This window comes from Carassius carassius, chromosome 29 (assembly GCF_963082965.1).
Source record: "Carassius carassius chromosome 29, fCarCar2.1, whole genome shotgun sequence".
In the NCBI taxonomy this organism is placed as follows: Eukaryota; Metazoa; Chordata; class Actinopteri; order Cypriniformes; family Cyprinidae; genus Carassius; species Carassius carassius.
This window is the reverse complement of record NC_081783.1, coordinates 16,909,226-16,916,394: the sequence shown is the minus strand read 5'-3', so window position 1 is coordinate 16,916,394 and position 7,169 is coordinate 16,909,226. Positions and strand designations below refer to the sequence as shown.

At 38.2% G+C, this 7,169-nt stretch overlaps 1 long non-coding RNA gene across 2 annotated transcripts; it reads left to right on the top strand.

Annotated features, from left to right (window-relative positions):
• The first annotated feature begins 780 nt into the window (after nucleotides 1-780).
• LOC132110153 (uncharacterized) lies at nucleotides 781-6,231 on the top strand. 2 transcript variants are annotated; one of them, XR_009424601.1, is made up of 3 exons: nucleotides 781-1,303; nucleotides 5,596-5,741; nucleotides 6,037-6,231. It is a non-coding gene; the product is annotated as an uncharacterized LOC132110153 (long non-coding RNA). The 2 variants fall into 2 exon arrangements; XR_009424602.1 differs by lacking the exon at nucleotides 781-1,303 and adding an exon at nucleotides 5,269-5,353.
• The last annotated feature ends 938 nt before the right edge of the window (nucleotides 6,232-7,169 follow it).

The window sequence follows — 7,169 nt, the reverse complement described above, 5'->3', positions numbered from 1 at the left end:
AAATGAGGTGATGGAGAGAGAGAGAGAGAGAGAGAGAGAGAGAGAGAGCGCGCGTGATGACAGTGGCGGCACCTCTGAGGCTGCTTGTCATGAGGGTTGAATAGTAGCAAACTTCAGCCCAGTCAGCTGTTGTCCCCTGGCACCCGTCTCACAGTCAGAGGCCGAACACTAACGTCTCCCATATGCTGCGATGCGTCCAGGGATAGTTTAACAGCATCGTCGTTTTAATTTACAGCGGCCAGCAGGCTACTCCTCTTCCCGCCTCATGCGCATGCAGTCCTTACAAGATGTATGAAAACTATAATTAAGCCACAGCCAGAATTCATAATGCCCTTTCACATCAACAACCATAACTTTACAGATAAAGATAGTTATATTAGCGTCGACACCAATAAAGAAATTGTTTCGTTAATTATAAGTTATTGGGTGGATTTTGATCGATCATCAGATGGAAAACAATCGTTCTGAAAACGATTCCAACGATTCTTTGTCGTTATCAATATAACTGTGATGTGGATTTCCTTAGGCTATTCTCAAAGACATAGAAATCTAAAAACTTTATGGTTATAGTTTTCGTTCTTGGTGTGAACTTATAGGCTAAATCTAAATCAATTCTGTTTTTTTTTTTATTTTTTATTTTTTTTTTTATTTTATTTTTTTTAAGTGCACCGTGTGTTTTAAACCTAAAATGTGCCTCGACTTCTAAATTCTAAATATCTAAGTTTAATTTTGAAAATAGGTAGGCCTAGATACATTTTATTTAATATCTGTAATTCGTTTTGGTGACAGTGTTGGAAAATAACACAGCAACTGTATTGAATATTTTTAAGGGAGAAGATGGCAGCCAAAATAGGCTACAGAAAAGCAGGCCTACATTTGCTGAACAAAGAAACGTCAAAACAGATGCACAATAAAAAGTGCAAACATGCTAGAACTAGGCTACTCAGTTTTATCTGAACAGGCAATTATTTTCTGAAACTATAAAGGTCTGGAATTCGTCTCGGCCGCTCTGTTGTGTGTGTTTGGAGACTGGCGGTAGATGTTAAATGTTGGTAAGGAAATCAGCGTGACCTGCTGGCCAGTCATCGGGTTAATGAGGCTTGCGCGAGCTGAATATATGGGCACGCTCTCAGTCCAGGGGTTCTCCATTCATTTTTTACATGAATATTTAATTCTCGCTACCCTACTGCCAGCGCAACAGCCTGCAGCCCTGAGCAGACAGGGACACACTCCCCATCTGCTGTAGGCCCTGAGACGGGGGCGGCGGTGGAGGACCGCGGAAGGTGTTGGGAGCACATCAAAGGTCAGTTTATGAGCCCCAATGGCGCATTGTTATAGATGCACGTGTTTAGTCACGTTTTAAAAATATAATAACAATAAACCAACATTAGCTCTACAGAATCGTCCAACTCTAAGTGTTGAAAATTCATTATTAGGCTACAATAACAACTTTTTGAGGTGCAAGCGCAAACCACTTTGTTTACTATGCACTTCGTCAAGCATCAGTTTACGGATTTTTTATAAGCTTGGTTTTTGGTAAGCTACATCATTAATAAGCGTATTATACAGCCAAGGCTATTTTATCAACGCTATGCAACCTCCTCAAGCTTGGAATTTTAGTTCGTGAGCATCGTTTTAAGGTGAAAATATGCGCTAAGACAAACTTGAAAGTCTGCGGGCTAAATATAGCACAGGCGCATATAGCCTACTGTAGTAGGCAACAGAACTCCAGGAGTAGCTATAGAGCGTGAAACGATGGATCCTTTCTTTGGAACTCAGTCAAGCGCGGGTGAATGATCCGCGTTTGACCGGGGGCGCGCGTGCATCGCCTGTTTTTCTCTAGTTAATTAAAGACCTGCCGAGATCGAACGCTTCCACTTTTCACACAATAGACAATATCACAGGGAAACAGTGAAAATCGCTCGGTATATCTCTACACCGCCCTTGATCTCAGCCCCATGTAATTATTCCACTTCAGCCCGAGGTACGGACGTGCTTCTTTAGATACTGACTTGTCACTCCAAATCTAATTTAGGGGTTTACCCGCAAATTAAGCAAATTAGCGGCCTCATTAATTTTGGGAAGGGAAGTAATATTGTGTTGAGCCTACGGGCTCATTAAAATCCACAGTATATTTAGATGGATCAATGCAATAAATGATTTGGCTACAGTAACCATTCAATGCAGTTGTTCCATGTCTCCGTTATTTGTGAAACGTTAATATTTACATAAAAACTGGAGACAGATAGTTGGTGACATAAAATGTTGTCACCGTTTCTGTTTTTAACCTTTGAATCAAAAGTTTTATTAGCCTACACAAACGTGTTTTCTTTATCAAAAAGTATTGTTAGTATTACTATAATTATTATTATTATTAGCCTATTATTAAGATACACTTTTGAAACAAGTCTCTTATGCTCACCAAGGCAGCATTTATTTGATAAACAAACAAACAAACAAACAAATAAATGAACAAAAACAAACAGTAATAGGCTATTGTGAGGTATTGTTACAACTTAAAGTAACTTTTTTCAGCAGCCATTAGGTCTTAAGAATTTTTTTTCCCTGTGTTGAATGTTATGATGCTTCATATTTTTGTGGAAACCACAGTACACTCTGTGATGAATAAAATGTTTTAAAGAACATTTTTTTTGTAATGATTTAAAAGTCTGTACTGTCACTTTTGATGCATCCTTGCTAAATAAAAATAATTTCTTTCAAAAAACTGTCAGCATGTCTTTTATAAGGTAGAATAGTTGTTGAAGATGGATTACTGAAAGTTATTATACAGTGTTATGGTAGTCTGAAAGTCAATAACTCAACAGCCACAGTAAAGATGTATGACGCGTCACGATGGCATATGGACAGCGAGAGGCGTGTGGCACACTCATGACCCTGGGCAAACAATTCAGCAGTGACACCCATAATTCAATAACTCCAAATAACTTTGCTTTCACAACACACATGTGTCATGTGACTGAGGTCTGCACACACCTGAAGAGTTTTATATAATCAATAAGTCTTTTTTAAAAATATTTTTTAAATGACATGTGGCTACAAACAACAGAGTGGAGCTTGTTTCAAAAACAAGACCAGGCAAGTCCTCTCTAGAAATATATTTATATTAGCTATATACTGACTATAAAGCTAATAATAAGAATACAGGTAATAATAGTAGCCTAAATAATATTGTACTAACAAAAAAAACAAACAAAAAAAACGCCTAGCCTTTTTATCATAGGAAGTAGATTGGTTTATGTTTAGTTTTGTTTGCCTTTGGTATATTTAGGTATTAGCAATCGAAAAATAGAACCAATTAAAGTTTGTATTTTTTTCATGTATTTATTTTCTTAAACTAATATGGATCGCCTCTGGTGTTGAATGGTTTCAAATGGGTATTGTGCTTTCTCCACATTCCTACAGATGGCAGTAATGTACTGTCTAGACTTAGCAGAGAGCTCGGAACTTCTGAAACGCTTGGACACGGTGAACTTTACATTGCTAACATGCCTCAGAGACTTTTTTAACATTTGATTTAGTCAAGAAGCTGGGCCATTAGGAAAGGAAAATAAAAACATCCGAGTCCTAATGGGTCTGAATGATCTGTCCATTTTTTTATTTTTTTTTTATTAGATTTACTAAATACCATATAAAGCATTCTGCCCTAAAGTTTTGTTTATTCTTCAGGCTAATTAGTTCAACAGACCCAACATGGTCCAAACAGAAGACACTCAAAAGGCCCACCCATTTGTTCTGAGGATTATAAATTCTTGCCAAGTCCGACCAGCTGGCATTTTATTGAACTGTGCCCACTGGTTATTCGGCGAAGAGGAAAATGATCTGGCATAAGTGGCTCTGTCCCTTCAGTGATATCAATATTGAGCAACACGCATGCGTAAAACAATCTCCAATCGTTCGGGCATGTGCGCGTGCGCGCTTCTGTGGTTGAGAAAAGTCGAGAACTCGACGCTGGTCAGTTTCTTTAAATCAGTTTCTTCAAATCTTCCTGTCACTATTTGGAATAAATAATCAATCAACTTGTATTATAAAATACATTCACAGTACCTTTTCAGAAATACATTACATAAAACCAACAAGGATTCCCATTGACAGTAGCTACAATATTTTAGTAGAACAATTATACTTTGCTATATAGGTAACAGAAATAAAACATAGTCTTAATTTACTTTTTTGAAACTTTTAAAAGTATATGCAGTTTTTTTTCATCTACTCTAAGTGTAAGATACATGTGCTGACAAATATGAGATCAATTGGCTTATGTTTCAGATCAACAGAGGGCAGTAGTGCTCCACTTTATTGATGTTTTATGGCAAGTTTCTTTCTTACTGTCTATCTTTTTTTTTTCGTTTTGCAATTGCCCTTAGTAACCCCAGTAATTAAATTCATGGTGAGAGAAATGTCATGACGTCCCGGTGTTTCAAACTTAGGTTCCTGATCAGTGAAGACTCTGAAAAATGCCCCCATGTCATACCCCTTTAGTGTTTCAAACATGTCCCTGTCTGTTCAGTTTTTCCTGTATTTGTCTTCATTTCTGTTCACCATCGGTTTATTTAGTAACCTCATTAAGATCACCTGCTTTGCTGTGGAATTTCACTGGAGGTGCAATTAGCTGTAATGCAAACTAATTCGATATCAAATGAAGCCTGATTCTATGTTTAGTTCGCTGACAGTGATTTACTTAAGGGAAAATATATTTCCTTTAAGTCTTGCAACAATAGATACATTTCTCATAATTGAGACATTATAAGAAGAGATTTAACAATCTAATCAGTAACATTAAAGTGACATTCACACTTTGCATGAAAGCGTCTCTCTCGGCACACTGTATTTGATTGAGAGGAAGGTGAGGCGTCTGCGAAAGGCACGTCTTTCACCACCATTTATCTGGCAGTTTTGCTTATCGCGGTGACATCACCAATCAATAACTCCTGTTCTGAGGAAAAGTCAACAAAAAGGCTGCTGATTAAATCAGTGACGGACTCCTTTCAAGGTCCTGATGGAATGAGAAAACTCAGGAAGCTGGATGCACCATGTCTGTATATCCTTTCCTGAACATTCTGTAAACTTCATACGATTTGGGCTGCACGGGTCAACAGGAATAAACATTGTAGGTTGTTGTAGGGATATGGATGTTTCAGACTGACTCTTGTTTTTTAAATTTGTTTCAATACCATGTTTACATCCTCCATCAGTGCGGTCTTGTCCTAAGCTGTCTTAGTTTACTGCAGGCAGCTGGAAGGGGAGTAAGGCAGGCTGTGCTCCCCTTGGGAAAGGTTCTGGTTCAAGAGAGATGATTTTGCAATCACGCTCTGATCATTGAGCCATTGCTTATGTGAGTTATGGCAAAATGGATCACGGGGACTCATAAAGACTTTCATGAGCACTGACTCAATCCTCGTTTACTGTCTGGGTTCCCGCTTTAACTCTATCCTTAGTTTTTTCCCTCTTGTTCTGGTGCTTTAGCTCCTCAAAAGGCCCTTTTGTTTTTAACCAGATTCTTTTTTGCTTTCATGGATCATCCCCTTTATCTTTCTGATCTCTTGTTTCCATCTCTATACCTCTCTCTCTCTGTAGATGCTCCTGGCTGAGAGAGGGCTTCTGAAGGGCAAATGTAAAGCCCAGTGAGCTGCTGTCAGCCTTGCTGCAGGGGGAGATGTTGAAGAACGCCAGAGCAGAGACGTCCCACTCCTCGTCCCATTGTTCCTGTCACTTCACTCCCGGTAATTAATATCTCCCGTTAAATACAGACACTGTAAATCATAACATGGCCATTATATCTATGGGGAGCCGTCATGCCTCAACTGCAGACTTTGATTCATGAGTCTTAGATCATTTGACCCAGGTTAAATACATATTTGATGAGTGTAAATAGGAGACTACATCCCTGGACTTTCACACAAAGCTTTCCATTACCTTGCACACTTGGTTGTTGCTAATAAATTAGAGCGATTAGCTAATTAGAAGGTTTGATAGCACTGAACTCTATGTCTATCGATTCATTCTTTCTTTCGTTAGAATTAACTTTCGAATGAACATAAATGAACATGGAATAATACAAGCCCTCCCGTAAAGATTTATGTTCTCTCATTGTTTGGAGGCGAAATCACAGCATGCTACAAGCCCACAAGGCCAAATCTCGTTGTCCCATGGTAGAAAGAACTACCAACCTTCACTCGAGCTGCAAAATCTGTGAGCACTTGACTAACTAACAAGCCTATTTGGACTTTGAATAGAAACTAGGATTTAAAAAGTACTTGAAAACACAATCTGCACCAAGAAATCACAATTGCCAGTGACAACAATCTAATAAATTCCAGATGGACAAAATCAAGTCCTTCCCTATGTTTTTTTTTGTTCGAGAAGCTGTTTCACTCAAATATACATCACATTAGGGAAGAAAAGATGGTCACAACTTCTGATTCTTACGACTTTAAGGAAAATGTTTAGTGGGCAAATTGATAGCAGTGTGAATGGGGGTTGGGTGGCAGTATAGTATAGCACAAGGTGCTGCTTGGAAGAAGTCACCCGCTGGGACACAATTCATTTCCGATGAACATTGGAGGTGGAATGGAGAGTGGGCTCAATCCCATTAAACTGCAGCGAATGAGCAAAAGAAAAGTGGAGTGCGGGAAAACATGCTGCTTGTGCCAAGATCCGCCCCTGTGTACGATGGATTAGAATGTGAGCTCATAGACATTAATAAACGTATAGGTTTTCTCAGTTGCTTTGGCTCATTTTTAAAAAACAATGTTAACATTCTCTAAATTGTAAGTGCAACTGTTTTATGGGACATCCCAACTGCGTTGCATGTTTGCAATAGTAGTAACTCACCAAAAACATTTAAAAACCTAGTAAATTGGCCAATGCCAGATTTTTTTTTATTTCTTTATTTTTATGTAAGCTGCACTGGTCAAATGTTTAGATATTTTTTTTTTTTTACCATGTCAACCCTTGAACATTTTTTTTACTACTTTTTTGTTGACATTGACAATGTAGAAATATTTCAGTTTGTCTTGCTCAAGGTTATTGTGCATCACACTGAGCTTTTTTACATAGGTTACAGATTTCAACATTAGGTAAAAGTTTACAGGGAAAAGTCATAATTGTAGCACATACAGTACAAAGTAAGTCCATTAAAAAGCCAACAT